At 42.5% G+C, this 24,934-nt stretch overlaps 1 pseudogene; it reads left to right on the forward strand.

The window, feature by feature from the left end:
- Positions 1-1,391: 1,391 nt before the first annotated feature.
- On the forward strand, positions 1,392-19,748 carry LOC138447955 (tubulin alpha chain, testis-specific-like; annotated as a pseudogene).
- Positions 19,749-24,934: the final 5,186 nt, after the last annotated feature.

Raw genomic sequence — 24,934 nt, forward strand, 5'->3', positions numbered from 1 at the left:
ACAAAGGGAAATAGGTACCACCTTTTCCTGCCCCATACCTGTTGTGCGCAATGCTAGCTAGTCGTTTTCTGTTTTCCCCTTAGGACTACCTTGCCCAGTGGGCTCAGCAATGGATCAAACATTCAGCCGGACAGAGCAGCACTCCACACAGCAAATCTACCATCCACATGCTTCATGTAGTCTTGGTATTAACTGTGAAACTGACTACATCCTTAAACAGGAGGACATACAAACTCTGAAATTGATTATACTTTTAGCGGGCTGCCATTTCCAAACGCCAGCTGATCTTCTTATGAAAAGGGGCAGGGCTTAAAGCTTTTTATATTCTTTTAGATGCCGTAACCCAGACCCTGTGGAAAAGGAACCCAATGGTTTGCCTGGCGAACCAGCTGCAGGAGGTGCAACCAACGTAAGGAGAAGAGCGAACATAAAAAAGGGGCAGAAGCTTTATAGAAGTATGGGTTGTTCTTGTGAGGTCAAGGGAGGAGTGGGAGGAAAAAAAGGCCAAGCCGAAGAATGATGGTGCAGAGGAGCAAGGAGGAGGATTGCTGAAGGTGTGTGCAAGGTGAGGTACTGGATGGTGGATGAAAGTGGTACTTGGGAGTGAGAGTGCCTGCAAGGCGAGTGAGGTTGACCATTAATTCAGAATTGCTATTTGGGGTATTCTAGAACCACTATTTGGGGCCCCTCAACCTTTTTGGGTTTTCTCATTGTATTTTTGGTTCCATAATCTCATTTTTGGTGGCCAAAGGCATTTCTCCTGAAGCCCCCTTGCCATTATTTCCCATTTTACCTTACTGAAGTTATATGGTATTGGGTCACCCCTAGGGCATCCAGTCCCAAAGGATCAAGTGCCACATGTTTGTTTGCCCTAGGGTGATTCTATCATCACACACATGTTTTAGGGAGCAGGTTGGTCGCACTAAGACTTTAATTTTGGCTTCACCAAGGAGGCATGCATTGGTAGCCAAACGTACATTTACGGTAACCATCGTGGTACCAATGTTTTTTTTAAATCCTACTATCATCCAGCTTGTGTTACAGGACTTTCCTTTGTTTAGGTAACCGCAAGGTAAGCCAAAATGGCACATTCTGGCCATGTGGGCTCTTTGTGAGCCCAGTATGGCAGCCTCCATATTGGTCCTAACTGGTCCCTTGACTATCATTCTCACTTCTTGTGGGGGTGGCTAAGGATAAATGGCGGTCTGACTGACCAACTTTACTTTACTTTAATCATTTGTAATGCGCACCACATGACCCGCCGGCTTAAGGGCGCAACATAAAACAACAATATAACAACAAAGACAACGGACACAACACCGCTAAATAGCAGTGGCTTGAACTTCTTTCTAAAAATGGTCATTGATTTTATTTCCCTAAAATCCGGCGTGATGGCATTCCAAGCCTTCTGTGCAGCCATTAAAAAAAGCATATCTCGTGGCTTGAGTCAGATTACAGAACGGTATTTTGAGCTGGTGAGTGTTATTGTTCCTCAATGTCCTAGCACGTGTCTTGTTAATCAAGGCCACTGTGAAATAACAGGAACCAGTACCCATAATACATTTATGTGTGATCATCAACAGCGGAAAATGAATCCTAGCTTCAGTCAGAGGTCAGTGAAGATTGCGCCTGGCATCGAAGACATGGTCTCTCATTTTAAGTCCCAAGATAATCCTGACTACACTATTTTGTAAAGTTTATTGCCGGGCACAATCAGACTTGGCTTTCGCTACCAAAAGGCTCCTGCAGTAATCCATTTCTGAGCCTGTAATGGCCCTTGCCACAGTCCATTTCTTTTAGAAATATACGGTTGAAGTTCCACTAGTAATTTAATGTGATAGGCGATGGAAGAGACGAAGTTACTTACGTGGACCCTCATATTCAGATTTTTGATCCAAAACAATGCCTAGGGTCTTCACCTTCTTTTGGGTTTCAATGTCACAACCTGCCACTAAAAAGCGGTTGTAATGTGTACCCAACTTTTCCAACGTGTTACCTGTGCCTATCACCATACCCTCAGTCTTTTCTTTACTAAGCGCCAGACCATTCTCCACCATCCAAGTTTGAATGATTTCAAATATCTTGTTAATGGTTCTTTCATCATCTATGTGATATCCCAACAGCGGATCTGGTGTGGTTGGTTATTTGACCCTTTGCCCCTAACTTTTGTCCAGACCCTTTGTGCAAAGGTAATCAAGCTTTGTCCAGCCCCTGCTTCCCTCTCTTCTGATGGCTCCTCACATCTTCTGGGTTCAACCATTTAGGAATGACTTTACCGCCATTACCTTCTGTTTACCACCAGAATGTTCCAGTTTTGAGTTGCTTTGGAAGTCCAGAAGGTGGTTGAAGCCTCAACTACCCACTGATCTTCAGTTTGGGACGTCTGAGGGTGCCATCAGCCATTGTCTCCATACTGGGACGGTTTGGTGGTGTGTTCCTGCTTCCTTTTGTTCACCCTGCTGCTGGCAGCTGCTTCTGTAGATTCCCTCTTCTCCTTGAAGTCTCCTTCTCATACTTTTTAAATCCTGACTTGAAGGTACATGACCTGGCAAGAGCCTTCATGCTTTTCTTCGGTCTCTGCAATCTTCATTGGTTATGGGTTGAAGCCTTGGAGAACGAATCCTGAAAAATGCACCTGTAGAAAAGAGTTGTTTACTCACTGGTTTACTTCACACTGACAGTCGTTTTCAGCTAAAAACTCCTGACGTGAGTACTTAAGTTTCACTGGGAGACGAGTCGTTTTACAGCATTTCCCATAAACTTCTATTGGGGATGCTACTGTTCTGCTGCTGTTTCATCTGGGGCATAGGGTCATTTTCTGACCTCTGGAACACTTCTTGGAAGTCACCTGTGGCCTTCCCTGGGGTTGCCTGTCACAGAATCCGCACCTGTGTGGGTCAAACAGACTTACCTCCACTACAGCAGATAGGCCTTTAACTTTCTCCCATTCATTCCAATGGAACTATGAACTTACCTGGAACTCTCCTAGAATTGATTAGAAGCCGTCTGCCAAATCTGTCTAGTTTCCACCATCCGCAAAATCTGTCTAGTTTGCTGCTAGCATATCTGCTAGAGTTTGAAAGCCGCCTGTCAAATCCGCCTAGTTTACTGCCAGCATATCTGCCAGAGTTTGAAAGCTACCTGCCAAATCCGTCTAGGTTACTGCCAGCATATCTGCCAGCATTTGAAAGCCGCCTGCCAAATTTGTCTAGGTCACTGCCAGCATATCTGCCTGCAAGGGGTGATATAAAGCATTAAGTGAATCATTGAGTATCTCACCAACCCTGCATTATCTTTCCTGCCATTTGTACTGGTTAGGTGTTTAAAGGGATAACTGAATAGTGGGTATATTGCCCCAAGACTGACCAGTCACATCCAGATAAAAGTAAGCCCAAGGCTGCTGCAGTGTTTTGATTAAGAGGATATTAATACCCATGATGGATACAAATGATAACATTGAGCTAAACTAGTTTTTTTAAAACATGTATTTTTATTGTGTTTTAACGTGAAATGCATCTTTACATCAAATACAAATTCGTATGCATCATGCACAATATTACCCCCCAACCAATTCCCCTCCTTCTTGCCCCCACCCTTTCTCATTTCTGCATCTTTCAGGGGTTGACACTAATGCGTAGCTGGTGCTTACCTAATGTTCATCGTCAGATTCATATTACTAGGTCGATTTATAACACATGACATAATGTCCTCAAGTTACATGATTGGCCATAGCGTAACGCTGAGGAGTTCAAATGTTGGATTCGGGAGTTCCATCTCCAATAACATTTTTGTGTACTACCTCTAAGGCGCTATGGTAACTTCTCCACTGCTATTATGTCCTATAACGTTTTGATCCATTGGCACGTAGAGGGAGGGTGCATTCCTTCAGCCCACACCATTGTGATAGCTAGTTTAGCTGCCAAAATCACATTCCTTATTACGTGCAAATGTCTACACGCCATATCCCTCTCTGCTTTTGAAACAAGCCCCAGCAGTACAAAGCCTGGTCTAATAACAAGTCTTATCCCCATGGCTCCATTAGTTATAGCTTCAATGTCTTTCCACGCTGGCCTTCGCATCGGACAGTTCGCCATTATGTGCGTGAGAGTGCCTACTTCGTTGCACCCTCTCCAGCATTTATTATCCACTTGTGGGTTAAGTGTATCTATTTTATCCATCCAGAGTGTAGTGCTACCTGTGCAGCAACTTAACCTGCACCTCTTGGTGTTGTGTGTATTTTGACCCATTCCACGAGGTCCAATACATTCCCTCCCATTATTATTCAGTTATATTGTGACCCAACTCTTTTACCCTTTTTGTCTTGTAGGGCCAATCATCCGATCCAGTGATGTCTGTTACGCAGGTATGTAGCTTCCATAGTAGCCCCCTCCTGCTGCATCTTGTAGGACCTTTTAAATTTAGAAAGCTGTGTGGTGGCTGCTCTTTATGGCAGGCTGACTTATTCACCCATTGATCCCTCCATATCAAATCAGATCTCCAGGTTTCTTACACCCCTTTATACCATATTTCAAACCCTTTATCTCTAAGTGCTGAGATGAATTCACTAATTCCATGCAGGTACGTGAAGGGATATGGGAAGTTTACCAGATCCTTTTTTTATAACATATCCCATGCTTTTATAGTACATCTGTGCCCTCTGTGATCTATTTAACCAAGGTTCTTTCCAGAGATGCTGACCTGACATTGCCTTTTATATGAAAGCCCAGTGTTTTTCGGATTCGGCTTCGAGCCATTCAGCTATCATTCCTATTTGGGAGGCCAGGTAGTAGCCAAGAATATCTGAACGAGACAATCCCCCCTTCCCTTGCCTGCCATCATTCTTTTTTTGCTGATTCTCAGCCTTGCCCGGCATGAAATAAATGCCATTATTGACTTTTGGATGCCCTGCAGTGCCTCCATTGGTTTGGCAAGGGGGACGTTCTGAAATATATTTTAAAAAGTCTAGGAAGCACATCCATCTTTATTAGGGCCATCATGCCGAGTCAAGTTACATATATTCTTTTTAACCTGGTCAAATCGTTGTTAATTTCATTAAGGATGGCTGGATAGTTAGCCCTTTCAAATAAAGGTACAATTGGGATAATATTAATGCCAACATATTTCACTGATATCTCTGCTCACACAAAAGGCACTATTTATTTTACTCACTCTACTGAATCCTTAGTTGCTGATATATCAGAAATTTCAGATTTAGTTATTTTAACTTTGAAGCCCGACACTTCCCCAAATGTGGTTATTTCTTCCATAATTGCAGCTACTGTTTCAATGGGATTTGTTAGAGTCAAAGTAACATAATCTGCAAAAAGACAAATTTTCTGTTCCGTTGCCCCTACCCTTATGCCTAGTATTTTATTATTATTCTGAATCATTTGTGCAAATGGCTCCATTATCAAGGCAAAGCGAGGGGACATCCAAGCCAAGTTCCTCATCTCAGGGTTAAAGAATCTGTAAGTTGCCCCTATACATTAATTCTGGCTGTTGGGGATTCATAGTTTGCCATGATCATGTTAATTACATGAGGACCAGAGCCACATTTTAACATACTTTCCCATATGAAGGACCATACACCTGGTCAAAAGCTTTCTCAGCATCTAATGTTATCAGTAGTGACCTTCTGTATGTTGTGACTCATTGATCTGTGTCTTATGAATCCTGCCTGATCCGGGTCTATTAGGGATTAAATAAATATTTCTAATCTATTAGTTATTATATTGGTATATATTTTTGCATCCTGATTGAGTAGTCATTGACTGGGCCAGAATTCCCCCTCATCCCAGAAGAAGCTGAATAGGGTCTTCATTTGATCTGTTAGCATGGGTGCCATTGTCTTATAACAATGCGTGGTTAGCTATTGGACATTCCAGTCATTTCCTATTACTCTCTGAAATTCTAGGGAGATTCATCAATTCGAGATAGTTCCCCTGATTGTGCTTGTTTGTCTTCCCACTTGAATAAAGACTTTGATAGAGTGAGAAAAAAGTTGCCTTCTTATGGTCTTCCTCCCCACTTTCCACTACGGTCTCTTAAATATTCTCTGAATGGAGGCTTTATTTTCTCTGACTCTTAGTCTGTTCGCCATAGTCTGTTCGCCAGTAACTTATCTGCCTTTCCACCTTAGAAAAGTTGGTTAGTTCTAAGAAAGAGCTTTTCCGCTTCATCTATAAGCTCACCTCTTTTTGCCATTCTTTTTTTATAGGTGTCCCCCGTTTGCTTTAGTTAGCCCGATTGTTTTCCCTTTTTTGCCTTATCTTATTGAGTGTAGCTGCTGAGGCGATAACGCTCCCTCTCGCCACCGCTTTCAATGCATCCCAATGGTTGCCCACTGATCTATCGTGGGCTGAGTTGCTTTCCAGATAGTTTTTCAGGATTTCTCTTAAGTTCTCCCTCACCGTTGTATCTTTTAGGAGTGCATCATTTAGCTTCCAGAGACATTGAGATTTCTGCTGCCCTACGAGCGATACTGTAAAGATCAGTGCTACATGATTGGAGAGCATGCTAGCTCTTATATGCTCTGTTTTAATTTTTGTAAGGCACGTTGCAGGTCTATACATGGATACGTTTTATGTACAGGAGTAATGCATTGAAGTGTCTCCATTACCTTCAGTTCCCCCTAGGTTTGGGCAACATTTCTCCTATATTTGTTGATCTTGATTGGTGTGATCAATCTCTGTACCGTTCCATAACTGAATTCCAATCTCCTCCTATATAGAATTCTCCTTCCATAAAGTTCCCCAAATCATTTTTAAAAAACTAGGAGACGTTTTTCTTGACCAGCGTTGGGGGCATAAACTGATGCACCTGTAATCATCTTGCTCATTATTGAACCGTTAGCTGTAACGTAGTGCTCCTTTGTGTCTTTGGTTGAATCTTTCAGTGTAAAGTTAAGCTTTTTTGAGGAATAGGATAGCCACTCTGCCTTTTTAAAGCTACAACTAGAATGTAACTGTATGAGTACTGTTTATTATTAAGCCAGCTTGTAGAAAATGTGATGTGCTTTCTGTAGAGCTACTAATTGCGCCTTTTCTCTTATAAATTCCCTTATATTGTTGGGCCCTCACATTCGTAATATTAATTCCTCTTACATTTCCCCACCAGATATGTTTCGTAACTTCATTTTGATCCATGTTCTAGTGATATGTTCGAACCAATTCTTATTGTGGCCCTGCAGCCTGTTTCTAATTGTACCCGTCAGTGCAGCCAAGAAAAAGAAACCTTGAAATGGAATTCCCTCCTTCCCATTCCTCAACACCTTTGCTCCCTTCCAACCTTCACAGTCCTTTGTGCCCTTCCCCTCATCAGGACAACAAGTTTCCTCTCACCCTTTACCTATCATAAACTTGTATTTTTTATTTTATTATTTTTTATTATGCATTTAGTTTATATTCAGTCAAGAACAAACTTTTGCACATGAAAAAGAGAACAAAACAGAACACAAAATTCAAATAGCATTACCTGCTACCTAAAACAAAAAACAGATTCATCAACACAAATAACCAAACATCAATATATATCAAATCAAAAAAGAAAATCCTATATTCACTACCTAAATAAGCCATGAAGTGACTTATTAGGGACCATTAACAGTTAATTATCTACTCAGTCACCATATGCCATATGTAATGGGCGGCGGAGTTATGTACTACCGATTCCGCACCTATCAGATCCGACCAGAATTGATACCTACTTATACTCTCTGTAGATGAGACCCTGACCCCGTATCCTTTAATATAAAGGGGTTTCAGTGCATGCTGTCAGTATATGTTGACTTGTTTCCACTTCTGTGGAACAATGCCAACACATTACGTCTTGGGCCTCATGGGCAGCCCTATACCACTTGTTCATATATTTTGATCCCAGTATGTTAAACCTTAATTGCATTGTGAATCTTTTAAGCGATGAGTTGGACCCTTTTAATAAGTAACTTTTGGGTTTACCAATCTTGAATCCTTGATGAGAATACTCTCTGTATCTGCTGAGTTTACTCAGGTTGTCTATAAATCCCTCTCCCGTGATTTATTTTGAATCACTGGCACATAGTCTGGTTGTTCACAAATTGTGTCTAAATTAAGTCCCAATTTGCACAAGTAGTCTTCCGTAAAATTGCTCAGCTCCTGCATAAAGTAGTTGGCGTAGCTACCGTTTGTTGTTTTACCCATAGGTTGTAGAAGGTAGTTTGTTCCTGCTACCCTTTTTTCCATTTTAAGAAACAAGAGAGTCTTTCTAATGTACCAGCATGAGAGTAAAGGCTGTAATCCGTACTCCAGGCGGAAGGCCTCCACCGGAACACCACTGAGCATGTTAATTATTGACCGGAGAAGTTTGCCTTCCAATTTCTGTAGCCACACAACTTCCTTTTCTGACAATGGGCCTCACTACGAGGAAGGTGGTAGGGGGTTAACGGGGCCGGCCCTGTTAACCCCCTACCGCCTCATTAAGAGGTCTCCTTGCGGGACCCGCTAAGGACGCCTGGTTCCTTAGCGGGTCCCGCGAGCAGACCAGGATGCAAACAACGGACCTGTCATTAACAGGCCCGTTGTTTGTATCCTCCCCATTCCCATTGAGCCATATGGGGGCTCAAATGGGAATGGGGATGTACCTGGTCCAGGTTCCCTGAATGGGGAAATACCGGGCCCTCCAAGGTCGGAATGGCCCGGTATTTCCCCATTCAGGGAACCCGGTACCCAGAATGGGGCTAGCCATGCCGCAAAAAGCGGCATGATTACCTCCATTCTCGTAATGAGGCCCAATGTCTCTAGTGCATATAGGATGGCCGGGCAAATGCTGGATTTATAGATTTGGATGAACCCATCTATGTTGCTACCGCCTCTATGATCTACATATGATTTTATTGCCAACCACCTCCTACATATCTTAGTAGCGGTATGGACTTTATATTGCGAGACTGAAGGAGACACCCATATAGGGAAGCCCAGATATAACGCTTCCGTCGCTGTCCAGATACAAAGATGTTTTTTTGTCTTTCTGTTGGAATCTTTCAGACACATCGTTCTTGTCTTGTTTTTATTGATATTCATGAAGTTCTCTTTAGCATAAGCATCTAGCGCATTCAGAGAGCGCTGAAGACCAATTTGTGTTTGGTCTAGGATTATTATATCATCGGCATAAGCCATGATGACCATTTTTACACTGTTTATTGTTGGAGGAAAATTTCTTATATCCTTTAAAGCTTGGTCCATATCAGCCATGTAAAGATTATACAGGATGGGGCCCAATGCGCATCCCTCTTTAAGCCCCTCACTAATGGCGATATATTTTGTCAGCGCCCCCTCTTGATTAAGACGAACTGCCATTGTTGTGTTCATGTATAGCTTTTGTATAAAGTATAGGAGAGCAGGATCGATGCCCCATGCTTTTAATCTGGACCATAATCTGTTTCTGGATACCAGGGCGAATGCATTCGAAAAGTCCACGTAACAGCAGTATAATATGTTCTCCCCTTTTGGACGTAGAGCTCTCAAAAATTGCAACACTGCTATGTTGGTTGTTGTACTGTAGATCTTCTTGAAGCCTGTCTGAAAAGGACTCAATATGTTCTTATTTTCTGTCCAGATGTTCAATGTTTCCAAAAGAACTCCCGCAAAGAGTTTCTGGCAAGAGTCCATCATCGCAAGCAGTCTATAATAAGTTGTTTGAAATCTGTCCGCTTTTTAAAAAAATTGGCACAATAATGGATTGTCTCCAGCTCTCAGGTATTTGTCCAGACTTTAGTATTTTTCCAGAAAGGAGTGCCAGAATTCTAGCCGAGAGGCTTGGATCTGCTTTTTAAACCAGATTTTGGGATGCCGTCTGACCCCAGGGCTCGGGAGGCTTTTGATTTTATTATTAACCTTTCTAGAGTAGTTACAGCAAACTCTTCTTCCAGTTTTACTTTTGAGGTTGCGTCAACAGTGTTCCATGCTAACTTCGCTCCTCCATCTGACTCTGCCAATACCTGTACCTTTGGACAGTATAGTTTTCGTATATGTTTTACCCAACCTTCCTCAGATATTGGATTTAAATCAATCTTAGGTGATAGATTTCTGAAGCTGTTGTAATTTCACCAGAATTTGGCATTGTTGTCTTGTTTTAGCCAAGTAAACAGGTTTATCCAGTTCACCGTCCCAATAGAAGCTCTGTGCATTTTTTGCCAATTTCTATATTTTGTGGCCACATTTTTTGTAAGTCCATTTTTGGTTTCTGGAGATATCTCTTAGTTGCTTTTTACTGCTGCTTTTTCATTGCAATATTTTGTTTGTTTGCTGGATATTTGGGTCAAATAATTTGTGTTCTTGTTCCTGGTTATTTTGAAACTTCCCTTTCTTATTTTTTACACATGGTGGAATAATCTTTTTAATTATCTCTTCAAGTTTCCAATCCGCTGTGGTAAACAGGGATTTCAGTTTTCCTTAGTCTGTTTTTAGACGTCCAACATAGTGTGCCATGATTACTGGCTCCGTTATGAGTGACCACCATGGAACTGCATATTTCCTGCATTGTCCTATTCATTACCACATACTCGATTAAGGAGGAGGCTATACCATTTGACCATGTGTGTATTGGAACCGTCACTTCGCTAGATTGCATTCCCATAGGGTCCAAGTCAAAAAATTCAAATAGTGATTGCCAGCTTTATTTCTGTCCCACTTTGAGATTGTTTGAAATGTGTAGCAATCGTCTGTTGAAATCTCCTGCCAGGATGATACCACCCATAGGCGTGTTTTCCATCCAGCGGGTAACAACCTCTGTGATTATCACTTGAATTGATTTAGTCTGTGTGCTCTCCAGAAGGTCGTAAATATTGATAATTAAGATTTTTCCATCTGAAGGGATGCTGGGATCTTGCAATATGCCCATTAGCACATTTGGGGATTCTCTTGTTGTAGACCAGGGTTCCAAGTTTAAATGTGTCCTAGCTCCTAAGGCAAGACCCCTGCTCGCCCTACCCTTATGTTTTATGGCCTTCTTGTACAGGACTTGGTACCCATCCATATAAAAGGTTTTATTACACCATGTTTCTTGAAACAAGACTATATATCCACCTCCTTCATCAATTGCTGGCCCCTAGGGTGTGTTAAGAATGATTTATGACCTCTTGTGTTCCGAGAGATCATGACAACTTTCCAGTAGCTTTCACCTATCAGTTAGCCCCACTGCATGCATTCATAGGCATCCATAAAGTGGAGATAACAACCTTGGGCATGGCCCTTGAGATCAGTTGCTGTAGCGCTCTCAGTGCATCTCTCTCTGTTTGCAGATTTAAGGTGGAAATGCTCTTCCTTTCATAAGCTTGTATTACCCCCACCCTTTTTAACCATAGCCATCAAATTCTGATGTCTGGCGTCCATCCTTGTCTAGGCCAGAAATCCTCATTGCTCCAGACCTTGCAGTCCCAGATTTAGATCCCTCTGTCTGGTGGTGACCTGTCTTGATATGGGCAAAATCTTCCTCGGGGCCAGCCCTTTGAGAGCAAAAATACCCAATTCAGCCCAAAATACAGGTTCTATTGTGCTGAGCAGTGATCTCATGCTAGTGACAAATGACACCCTCAAAGTTTTAGCATATTTATTCTAAGCAGTGAATTTCATATACATTTGGGATTCAAGTTAGAGAATATTACAAAGCATAAAACAAAGAGCAATGCAAAATATAGTGAAACATGGAACTTAGAGAAACATAGAGAAACATAGAGAAATATAGAGAAACATAGAGAAACACAGTCTTACGTCCCTTTGATCAGCACTGGGAGACCATGGTTTTTCATAGAAAAACAATGCTGGAGGACACCGTGAGAGCCAATTCCGGGCACCTGACTGTACACGAATCAAGTCCACAGACGATCTCCCCACGAGTCATGTGTGCGTGGATATTTTATAATCTCTTGCTGTCAGTCACCATGACGCACAGTTCCAGAACTTTCCCTGTGCAACTGGCTCATGGAAAAAACCCAACTCTCTCTGAGAGGCACCCTGCTCGCTCCTACCCCTCCCTGGTTCCCATCTGCGCTGGCTGAGGAATGTCTTATCAGTACCTTCCCAGAGAAAAGCAAGATTAGCTTGGAGCCAGGGCTACCGTTAGTGAGGCTGAATATTCTAAGGGAAGCAGGGATGTATTAACCCCATCTGCAAGCTCTAAAAGGCATGCACTCATAGCTTAGTGTTTATAGCGCTTAAGACTGGCTATCTAAGCGCTATATAGGTGCCATAATGTTCCAAACACTCCAAAAATACCTATTAGGTACAGAGCTAGGGGCCCTCCCTGCCTGTCTATCAACAATGCTTAATGTGACCTATTTCATACTAGGCCTGCATATTCCTTGTAGCTCACTACTGCATAATGGAAGTGCTACAACAGACTACTGTCAGCATTTTTAGCACATACTTTGAATACACTATTGGCTTTCAGCGGCTAATGCTGTCATCTAAAGCCCTGATTGGCAAGGTTGCAATTTCGTGTATCACTACATTCCACCCCTATTCAACGTTTGTGCGACAAATGCTGACTAATACCTATCAATATAGTATTTAGTGCAGTGATAAAGACCTTGGGGCTTTGCAAGAGGTTTAAGCAAACTATCTTCTAGCGGTTAGTTAGCGTGGCATGCAAGGTAAAACACTACCTAAACAAAAATGTACACAAAGTGAACAGTGACATATACCCTTGCCAAAACCTGGCCTACACAAAAATACCTACACCAAGTGAACATGGACATTTACTCTAGCCAAAACATGGCCTACACAAAAATACCTAAATCAATTTTGTATAACTGATTGTCAGTTAAAAAGCAGCATGCAGTTAAAATGTCAAGGCAATCCAGTGTAGTCTAATCTACAATGCACTATTGCATTTATGTATGGTTACCAATTCTAAAACCTGGCAGCCTTTTCACTCTAAGGGCCTACCTCCCCCTGATCCCAGGGCATTCAAACGTGACTATGGGCTGTGTGACTAGACACTTCCCCCAGGTAGGTGGAACCCAACCAGAAACCATCTAATTTCATGAACAAGGTGAACCCATGGGCACCAGGTTATCTAAATAAAAACAATTCTACTAATTTACATCAAGCATGGCATGTGTTATTCATGCAATCAAAAGAAAGCAATTCAATCCATATGTATGCTGGTAACTGTAGCTCTGCGTGCCAGTGAGTGGAGGATGGTCGCCCCCACCCAGTAAAAAGCCAACACCTGCTGATTAAACAATGTTTGCCATACAATGCATTGTGTGTATTTAGCAGTCTTGTTGACCTGCCCTATGGCAGACAAAAATGTCTTCATACCTAAAATTCTGTCATCTTCAGTTGGCTGTCAATACTTGTAGCAGTGCTGGGCATATCAATGGGCCCCACTAGGCCAGAAGTTCTATAGCAGAGCTGGCATCAGAACCCATAGTGGCTAGCTTATTGTGCACAGTTTCTATGTCACAAGCATATAAAGCTCCTGCAATTAATTAATCTAGCTCCCTAGCTACGCACACTCTGGTGATGGGCCATAGAAATGGACTCCATTTGTAGCAGCTTGGTAGTACTAAGGAAACATTGCCTCATGATAAACCTATGTCTAAGTGTATCACTGTAATAATGAAGGTGTGCATTACCAGCCTACAATTTACATGTTGTCTTACTACTGGAAAATCTAACAGGTTCACAGTGTCTACCTATTGTGACTTGGAGAATACTCTTCTTCAAGTGGGATATCTACCATATACAATATTAACTTTAGCCACAAACACCATACTACTATCCGGCAGTGGCTGTTTCATCACATTAAACAAATTCATTTAGTCAAGTTATAGTCCATAAAATCTTGGCGAGAACACTCGCTGCAGTTCTTGGTCAGAAAAACATCACATTAGACAGATTAACAAATTGTTGTATCCATTCAGTGACAAAAGATGTCCGACAATGTGCCTGGCCAGTACACTAGCAATTCCATGTGGATACTCATTTGTAGCGCTTTTCCAAAGAATTATTCCAAATGTCTACAATCAAAAGGTGACTCTTTGCATTAGTGTGCTGGAGACAGCTGTCCCCACAAAAACATGAAACTGGTTGGTTTAACAAAAACCGTGTCACACTCTGTGTCATAAAATCAAACATCAAGTCAGTCATGGTTTCATTTACCTGCCTTAAGCTGGCTGTAAAAGTATCCAGTGTTTCAAAGATTACCATTTCAAATTATAGCTCATACACTTGGCAGCATTACTTCAATTAAGAATCTTAACCTACGCACAGGTGACTTTGATGTGCGCACTCATCTTATCTCAAAATAAATTACGCTCCTGCTTGCATAATTCTGCTGCCCCAACAATTCATAAATCATTTTCCTGCCTACGTGCAATGTAGAATATTTTTTTTTTTTCAAAAAACAAAACATCTCTGGTTAAAGCAATTCAGTTGGAAGAGTAAAACCATTTTGTTTTTTCAGATTCATCTCAACAGTGCATTTAAAAACCATTTTTCAATGTGTTAGCATTCTTGTGGTGCCTGATGTTACAGTCCACAACTCATTGTCCATAGTCCTTTAAACAAGAAAGGGCAAACCATGTCATTTAAGTTATTTCCAGCAACTGAGTCATTTGAATGTGTAGCATCAAATACTTGGTAATTAGCCAAGTCTGCATCGTGCCAGTTCAGCAAGAGTTATTACTCTGTTGGACACTTTTCGCAGGTTGCAGCAGCGTTGAGTGCGGTGCAGGGCACGTTAAAGTTGACTCGCATATCAGTAACTCGCATACTCTATGAGATCAGTGTCACCCACAAACTGCACACATCTATTTCTGATATTGTGAAATGCCTTGTCGTTTTTGCCTAGGCAAAATACAAACAGAAATGTTAGGATGTCATCAAAACTTCAATATCATTATTCTTCATGTTAGGATGTCATCAAAAACTTCAATATCAGCGTTATCCACCCCTTCCCATAATACCACCCCCATCTTCAAAAAGTCTCATCAGGTAACTACACACTTTGTCATTGCTACTGCAATTATTTATCACCCTTCTGCATGTTTCTGGGGGCTTATTTACACTCAACCATACGGGGTGTAACTGCCTAATCACAAACTCATTTGTGCAATGCAATCATAGCTGGTCAATGGTACCTCAGACTGATCTGTGCTTTTACAAAGCCATATAGTAAGTACCCAGGTCGCACAATGCTTTTCTTTTTCACCAAAGCGATCACCAATGCCAGGCGCCAACTTGCTTCCAGTGTCCCATGATCTTGGTTTAGGTTGCCCTGCTGGCATCACTCCATTTTTTAAAGGTAAAGTCTTTCAGTCCAATACCGCTTACAGTTGTACAAGCAGCAGCTTTGTTTATTCTTCATACAGGCAGTGTTTTTCAGGCCTCTGGTTTTTTCACTTGTCATTTTTTCCAAAGGGTGTTTGCTGTTTCCTGAACCACCCCTTTGAGTGCGATAGTCTAAGTCAGTTTCTTTTGTTGCTTCAACAAATCATTCATTCTTGCACTAAGCCGTATGGCTTCTGGATCATGGCTAATGTGCAGTGTTCATGTTGTACTTCAAAGCCCCGCTCTGCATGTTGTCTCTTGCAAAACGGCTAAGCACTTTTTGTCAGTTTTGCTTCCATCTGGAATGCCATAATGTCTCTGTCAGTTACTCCATCCCCTGGCAATGTAGCTTGCAGTTTGCCAGATGTGTATTTTCTCTTCTCAAAGCGCCTAGAGGTTTCTTCTCCAGTGCACAGCGCTTTACTTCAGTTCACATCACATGGAGCACTGGAATGCAGCTTGCACAGCAATAGCGTTTCACTTCACATCACATCACATGGGAATGCGGTTTGCACAGTAATGTCTGTTGGAATGGGCAGCTGTCTTTTCTTGGCCCATTCACAGATGCATAGGTTAATGTTCAGATGTGATGTGCCCGTCTGCCATCCTGCATGAAGCCTTTGTTTCCCTACCACAGTTTCACTGGGCAAATGCTTTACTTTTGAACAGCTCTCTGTCTTTGCTCCCCCATCCTCAGGAATGCAGGCATTGTTTATCTTTCGTGTGCACCTGGCAGCGCCATGAGCACGCAGCTTATCTCTTTTGCCTATAACTCTTATACTGTGGCGGCTTCAATGGGAAGCACTCGTTTCAGACAGTTCATCCAGATTAACTCTTTCTTGTACTGTTTCTGCTTTTGTTTGCCTTCACGCACCTCGCCCAAGACAGCTTCAAGGCACAAGCTCTGCACACACAGCAAGACTCTTGTTTTCAAAAGCGGCACTTTTCTTTTTGTAATGTGCAATCTTTCAAGAGAACTCACAACCCATTAAATCTTTGTGCTATCTTATCACACACAGATGTCAATTCTGTTGTACCATTGCCAAACTATAACCACTCAGTTCAGTGCATTTAAAAATAAAAATGCCAATGTTTAGTGCAGCTCCCTGCACGTTTTCCTGCAAGAGCAACCCACACTCTATATATTGCTTGTGGGCTGTTTAATGTGTCAACAACATTTTTTTCTTTTCATGTATCACAGTCAACAGGACACTATTTCCAAATCATACATCACTTATAAGGCAACAGCACAAATCCATGGCATAGCATGGGGACAAAAATACTCCAGGGGCAATTTAGAAAAATATAAATTGTTTTTCTCCCCAAACCATTGCAAACTGATTCTGCAAATTCAAATCAATACACAAAATCGAAAATCCAAATAACATTCACTCACTTTCCTTTTAAGTGAGTCTCTCACCCAATATAAGCATGGCACAGCTTAAAATGCAATATAGTCATTTTAGTGTGTTTCCTTTAAACAGAATTTGCCACCATTAGCACATGGAATTTTACAGTTGCCAAAAGAAAGAAAAATCTCTTTAGGCTCTCAGCACAGATGTTACTCATTCTCCTAAGCATGGCTCCTCATTATTCAGGAATGCCAACATTCAAAAGCATACATCAAAAAAGCGAACCTTCGCCTCCGAACATTACAGCCCCCACTCGCTAGCACACTGGGGCTGAGTCAATGGTTAAATCACTATTCATAATTTGCATGTCAAATTCTTGCAATTATTTTTTTTTTCCTGCCCTCATGACAGAATAGAGATGAGAACTCTGTCTCACTATGCATTCCAAATTACAACTTTAAACTTGGGAAACCGCATGATAAAATTCTTTTTCTAATTGAGCATACATCTTTCTTAACCATTCCCCGGAGTGCTTTAAACAAAGCCATTTCCCGCTTGTTTATCGCCTTGTACTCCCTGGCACCAATCCCATGCAATAAGTCAGTCACGACTGATTTACTGAAGGGAGTCTTAACCACACAAGCTATCGGCCACGGCAAACCGACACAACATTGCTGCCTTTTGAAGTCTCAGAGCTGCAGTGAGACCATCAAGGAAATGCGACAGCCTGCTCCCCACTCTACACTGTGTTCTCTCACACCATTTGTCATGTCAGCACGGCACTGCTCTTCACAAATCCCACAAAGCTGCCACCAAATGTCTTGATATGGGCAAAATCTTCCTCGGGGCCAGCCCTTTGAGAGCAAAAATACCCAATTCAGCCCAAAATACAGGTTCTATTGTGCTGAGCAGTGATCTCATGCTAGTGACAAATGACACCCTCAAAGTTTTAGCATATTTATTCTAAGCAGTGAATTTCATATACATTTGGGATTCAAGTTAGAGAATATTACAAAGCATAAAACAAAGAGCAATGCAAAATATAGTGAAACATGGAACTTAGAGAAACATAGAGAAACATAGAGAAATATAGAGAAACATAGAGAAACACAGTCTTACGTCCCTTTAATCAGCACTGGGAGACCATGGTTTTTCATAGAAAAACAATGCTGGAGGACACCGTGAGAGCCAATTCCGGGCACCTGACTGTACACGAATCAAGTCCACAGACGATCTCCCCACGAGTCATGTGTGCGTGGATATTTTATAATCTCTTGCTGTCAGTCACCATGACGCACAGTTCCAGAACTTTCCCTGTGCAACTGGCTCATGGAAAAAACCCAACTCTCTCTGAGAGGCACCCTGCTCGCTCCTACCCCTCCCTGGTTCCCATCTGCGCTGGCTGAGGAATGTCTTATCAGTACCTTCCCAGAGAAAAGCAAGATTAGCTTGGAGCCAGGGCTACCGTTAGTGAGGCTGAATATTCTAAGGGAAGCAGGGATGTATTAACCCCATCTGCAAGCTCTAAAAGGCATGCACTCATAGCTTAGTGTTTATAGCGCTTAAGACTGGCTATCTAAGCGCTATATAGGTGCCATAATGTTCCAAACACTCCAAAAATACCTATTAGGTACAGAGCTAGGGGCCCTCCCTGCCTGTCTATCAACAATGCTTAATGTGACCTATTTCATACTAGGCCTGCATATTCCTTGTAGCTCACTACTGCATAATGGAAGTGCTACAACAGACTACTGTCAGCATTTTTAGCACATACTTTGAATACACTATTGGCTTTCAGCGGCTAATGCTGTCATCTAAAGCCCTGATTGGCAAGGTTGCAATTTCGTGTATCACTACATGACCCCACCACTGCTTTCTTACACTCAACGTTGCTTGTTTCTGTTTTGAGCTCAAGCACGTTCCCAGAGCTGCCTTTATTGACCTTGAACCAACTGTGGTTGATGAGGTACACACGGGCACTTACCGGCAGCTTTTCCACCCTGAAAAACTGATCCTTGGTAAAGAATTTGAAGCAAATAATTGTGCAAGAGGCCTTTACACCATTGGCAAGGAGCGTGCCGACCTAGTCTTGGATCGTATTCGTAAACCGGCTGACCAGTGCACAGGACTGCAAGGTTTCCTTATTTTTCACAGCTTCGGAGCAGGAACGGACTCTGGCTTTGCATCCCTGCTTATGTAGAGGATTTCTGTTGATTACTGCAAGAAATCTAAGCTAGAGTTTGCCATTTACCCAGCTCCCCAGGTGTCTACTGCGGTCGTTGAATCCTACAACTCCATCCTCACAACACATACCACCCTAGAGCACTCGGATTGTGCTTTCATGGTGGACAATGAAGCCATTTATATCTGCCGCAGTGACCTAGACATTGAGCGCCCCACTTACACCAACCTGAACCGACTAATGGGCCAAATTGCATCTTCCATCACTGCTTCTATGCGATTTGATGGTGCGCTCAATGTCGACCTGACACAGTTCTAGAACAACCTTGTCCCATACCCACCTATCCATTTCCCACTAGTAACCTATGTGCCAGTTATTTCAGCTGAAAAACCTTACCACGAGCAACTGCCTGTTGCAGAAATAACCGATGCCTGCTTTGAGCCAGCCAATCAAATGGTGAAGTGTGATCCTCGCCATGGCAAGTACATGGCCTGCTGTATGCTGTACAGGGGGGATGTAGTCCCAAAGGATGTCAATGCAGCCATTGCAGCAATAAAGACCAAATGTACCATTCTGTTTGTAAATTGGTGACCAACAGGATTTAAGGTGGGGATTAACTATCAACCTCCAACTGTGGTCCCAGGAGGTGACCTAGCCAAGGTGCAACGGGCTGTCTGCATGTTGAGGAACACAACTGCGATTACTGAGGCCTGAGCTCGACTGGACCATAAATTTGATCTGATGTAAGCCAAGCGTGCCTTTTTACATTGGTAGGTGGGAGAGGGGATGGAAGAAGGAGAGTTTTCAGAGACCCGTGAAGATTTAGCTGCACTGGGGAAGGGTAAAGAAGAAGTGAGGGTAGATTCAGTGCCGGGTGAGGCAGAAGAAGCAGAGGAATATTAAAGGGGAGTGTAACTGAAATATTTTATTAGTAAATGCAAACCTATTCTTGAATTATTGCATGGTTTGTCAACAAGCTTGTTTGGGTATACGTTTTTTAAATGACATTAACATTGAAAGTTTACCTGTGCTTTGTTATTTTTGGAAGTGCTATAAACTAAATAAAGTTGTACATTTTAAAATGTTAAAAAGACAAATGTTTTGAGCTCTTTTCTCCCAACCTTGTGTCTCTCCTTTACTATTTGTCTCTGCCGATTCTTCCAATCCTTCCCTCTCTTCCAAACCAAGTCCCGGAACATTTGCACCTTGTTTCCCATTGTTTCACATTAACTATATTATCTTTTCACTTAAATTGCAGTCCGAATGGGTATGTTTATCTGTATCTGATATCCTTTATATTCAGAGCTTCCATGACAGGTTTCATCCATCTCCTCTTAGTCAAAGTGAGCAGTGTGACATCTTGGAAGATTTTAATCTTACTGCCTCTGAAGTCAATATTTCCAGCTTTTCTTGCATTTTTCAATATATCCTCTTTTACTGTAATGCCCTGGAGCTTAACTACTATATCTCTGGTGTCGTTGTTGTGGATTTCCTCTTGGCCCTTACCCGATTGACTTTATCAGTCTTCACTGGTGGACTATATGATTACTGCATAATTAGTTTGAAGAGGTCTTCCATGCATCTTCTAATATCATTAGCTCCTGTTCCCTACTAGTATATTATTCTGAGATCTCGCCCTTTTGATCTATTTTTGAGATCATGGCAGCTGTTCTGGCGAGATGCGTAGTTTTCTTTAACCTCCTTCAGCTGTTGCACAATTCAAGACATCCTATTTTCCAACATGGAAAACACAGTCTCATTGCGGCTCACTCTTTTCCCCCAGGCTTCGATCTCTCTATTTGTTTTCTCAGACAGCTTTGGACAGTTCAGATTTCAATGCTGACATTTCTGACCTAAGCAGATCCAAGATGTCCTTTCTGAGGGATCTCAGTGTGGAGACCAGCGTTCCCTTGGTTAGTGGCTCTGAGTCTCCAGCATCTCCCCCAGTGGGTCTTTTTGTGGATGTATTTAAATCATCCCCTCTCTCATTGGGAGTGCTGTTCAGGAGACATGATTTCAGGGAGGGAGTTGTCAAGTTCTTGTTTAACTTTGCCATCTTGGTGAACTCCGCCCTGCGGGATATTGACAGGAGCGTTGCTGTTAATTCTTAATGTATCCTTTCGCTTGGCTCTTTGCACTGTAGTTCATCATATGAACTCTCTTTTTTTTCCTTGGGGCCTCTTACCTTACTGATAGCGCCAGCCAGGGTCCCAGCCTGCTGTTGCTTCTCCGCAGGGGTGGCTGGCCGATTGGGCCGCTATGTGTAATGCCACACCAAATAAATCTGTTATTATGAGTGAGTGTCTCCCTCACTCATAATAATGGAGCTTGCACTTTTGTTTTCATTGATGCACCTCGCATTAATGAAAATAAAAATGCATGCAGCAAATCAAGCCCGAGGCTGCTTGATTTGTCAGGTCACGGCTGGCTGTCAGTTGGGGGAGCACTCTCAGGATCCTTCCCCACTGGACATACTCCGTGGAATTTGAGCCCGGAGCAGCACCAAAGTGTTTCCAAGCTGGGCTCAAATGGAGGCCTGGGGGCGTTCAAATGAAAATGCCCCCAAGGCATAGATTGATTGTTGCACACTTAACAATGCCCCCTGTCTTGTATTTCAGCCAGGCTGGGGTGGGGTTACAGTTTGCAGAGCCCGCCGCAGCCTATGTTAGAGACAAGAGAGGGGTGGGGGTCAAGTTGTAGAGGAGCAGATATACACGTCATCTCTAGTTCCTGCCCCCCCACCTCCGTCATACTGGAACAGCAGTAAGAGAGCACAGTGTGACACCAGGTATTATCCCAATACTGCATCGAAGATACGAGAAAAGTTTCGCACTCAGACATACATATCGAATGTACCCACGCACTGACTTGGTACAATGGTGTCTGCATACACCATTGGACATCCAAGATCTATTAGTAAAATCTGACGACAGCAAAGTGATGTCATGAAGGGAAGATACAATGACGCACTAAAACGATATGAGAATACTTAAAGAATAAAGATGCAACTGAAGTAATAAGAGAAACATGCAATTTAATATGAAAAAAATCATGTGCACCAAAGAAATAAGTGAGAAAAGACAAAGTGAATGTTCATACATAGAAACGCAAGGTAGATGAGACATATAGAAGCTTGCTGCAGACGAAAATATAATGTGATTAAAGCGTACATGATGAAAAGATGGACGCCATGCTCAAGTTGAAAACAATCTAGTTTCCTCAAAGATAGACCAGGGCTGCAGTGTCAAGAGGCGCTGGAAAAACAGCTTTGTGTGAGGAACAAAGAATATCTATTGGCCTGGGACCAAGGATGCCACATCAAGGAATAATTGCAAGGCACACAGGGAGTCAAAAGGATAAGCCATGCGCGTAACACATATTTCTCTAAGATGAAGCAAAGAAGAAAACACCTGCAAGTGCTAAGTACTGTACAGTCGAGGATGCAGAAAGCTTATGTGAGGTAGAACAACCAAGTCTCCAGCGGCCAAGAGGAGTAAAGACACCCAGGGCCTCATTACAACCCTGGCGGTAGCTGTGCTGGTAAAAACATCACGGCTGCCGCCGGAGTTGTTTTTTCCGGTGCCTGGCAATGGGGAATTACCGGGGCATTATAGCCCCGGCGGTACCGGTAATTGCCCATAGCCAGGCGCTGGAAATAATTACTCCCCGTTCCCATTCGAGTCCGCTAGGACTCAATGGGAATGGGGAGAACAGAAGCACCAACACCGTTGATAAAGGTGCCGGTGCTTCTGTTAAAGACTGCGAGCGGGTGCCTGAAGAACTCGGAGTGTCCCGGTCCGGCAACAGCGGTGCCGGTAGCTTACCGCTGTTACCGGACCGGCATACTCATAATGAGGCGCCCAGTCTAATTGAATTAAATAGCACTAAATAAAAGGTAGACATGGACAAAAGTGTGGTCTCCTCACACGTGATTCAGAATTTGAAAACAAGGCCTATTCATTAAGCTCCAGATGAATATAATGGTATACCTACACTACCTTTAAAGTCCCAGAGCAGAGAACAGACTGCAAGGTCAACTACAAATGGTTCCATGTGTTGATAACGACACCATAACTAACGACATACATTTTTAGTGGCAGCTACATAATGAAAAAATGTCGAATTTTCTTTTTATTTTATTTGAGTGTTCCCCTCTCAAAGCCCCCCGTTTCCCCCTCTTTACTAACCCCTCTCCCCCTTTTTTATCACTTACCCCACTCCCACATATACTTTTATTTTAAAAAGTTGACATTTATTTTGTTATTCAGGTGTCACTGAAAATGTTTGTCGTTATTTATTTTTCGTTATTAACACTGTATACTCTACAAAGAAGAAGCCTTGGCTGAGGGCCTGACCAATGAGAGATGGACTCATTGGGCAAGTTGGGAGCAGTCTGACGTTGTTTTCTGCACCTCAGTTTGTTTTGCTTGCATGCAGCTAATGAGCTGAAATTGCAAGGTTGAGAGAGAATGCCAACCAATCATAGGGGTCTATGCAGCTCTGTGGTATACAATGTTGCAGAAGCCAATCCGATGCTGTTATTCTGCAATAATCTGTATTATATGTATTTAGAGGTAGTCCAAGCCGTGCTTACCAGATAAGGGGCACCCAATGATGACACTAACACTTATATGATACACAGGTACATATGTTATCTTAACCAATCCCTTCCTTCAAAAGGTTTTATAGTTTGCCACATAGGTTGACATCATAGCTGATGCATATTGAGGTATAAAGCTTTTGTATAATCAGATTGTTATTGTGAATGCATGGACTACAAACCGTTGGTGGTCAGATTGCCCTACTTTATTGAGCTGATAACAAAGTAGTACTTTGCCACATTCTTTTTTTAATTTGTGTATAAAGCACCAAAGCCTGCAGGCATCGGGGCGCTACATATACACATTGAACTAAAAAGACAGGACAATATGTCATTCAGGCCGAGCAAACAATCAATCTAGTAGACAGCATGAGTGGTATCAAGTGAACAAGTATACAAGTATGTCTTTAGCTGCTTCCTAAAAACTTGCCGTCTAGTTTCCAGCCTTCGCGTTTTAGGCAGGGAGTTCCAAGCTTGGGCTGAGAGTATGTGGAAGAGTATATGGAAGGATCGGCCCGAACCTAAGGTTTCATTTTTTCCTTTAGGTATGTAGGGGCATTTCCTTAAATGCATATATGGGTCAGGTGAGTGCTTTGAATCGTATTCTAGCTGACACCGGTGACACCGGTAACCAATGCAGTTTTTTCCTGGCACCTATAATATGTTCCCTCTTGGGGATGTCGTAGATGGCACATACAGCTTTATTCTGTTTTATCTTTAGTTTCTTGATGCTACAGATGTTGACCCCAACCAGAAGGGTGTTGCAGTAGTCTAGGTGGGGCATAATAATTGCCCTGGCCAACATCATCTGATTTCTTTGGGACAAGAGGGGTTTGGCCTGTCTCAATACTTTCAGATGGTATTGTGTGCTGCTGATTATGCCATCCAGCCATCCATGCGTGCCCCGGAACTCACAGAGGCATTCATATACACTACAAGTGTTTTAACTTTGCCTTTGATTTTTATATTGTTGTTTCCGATGCTCTTGTGGGAGTATTCTGAACTAAGTTTGGATCTAACTGGTGTTGAACCAAAGATCATCACTTCTGTTTTAGATGGGTTCAGGCACATCGAGTGTTGGATCATCCAGCCGTTGATCAGCCTGTAGATGTAGTTGAGATGTGCCAAGTCACATTCATGATTTCCACTCAGTTCCATAAGGAGCTGCTTATCATCTGCATACTGCAAGTTCAGGGCTTGATATATAGGTTGAACCGTGTGGGGGATAAACAGGCTCCCTGCGGGACACCATTGTGTACAAATTCAGATTTTGAGGCTGCCTCACCGCAGCGCACTCTTGATTTCCTATTGCCAAGGAATGAACCGATCCAGTTAGTTCCTTCTTTGGAGCATTGGCCAAAGGTACGTAGGCAATCCAAAAGGTAGGTATGCTCAAGCATGTCGAAAGCTGCGGATAAGTCTAAGAGTATTAGTAGGCCTGATTTACCTTTGTCCATAATGCCTAGCATGTGTGCTTGTAAGTCCACTA

Source organism: Ambystoma mexicanum, chromosome 3q, assembly GCF_040938575.1.
Source record: "Ambystoma mexicanum isolate Mex_15411 chromosome 3q, UKY_AmexF1_1, whole genome shotgun sequence".
Classification (NCBI taxonomy): domain Eukaryota; kingdom Metazoa; phylum Chordata; class Amphibia; order Caudata; family Ambystomatidae; genus Ambystoma; species Ambystoma mexicanum.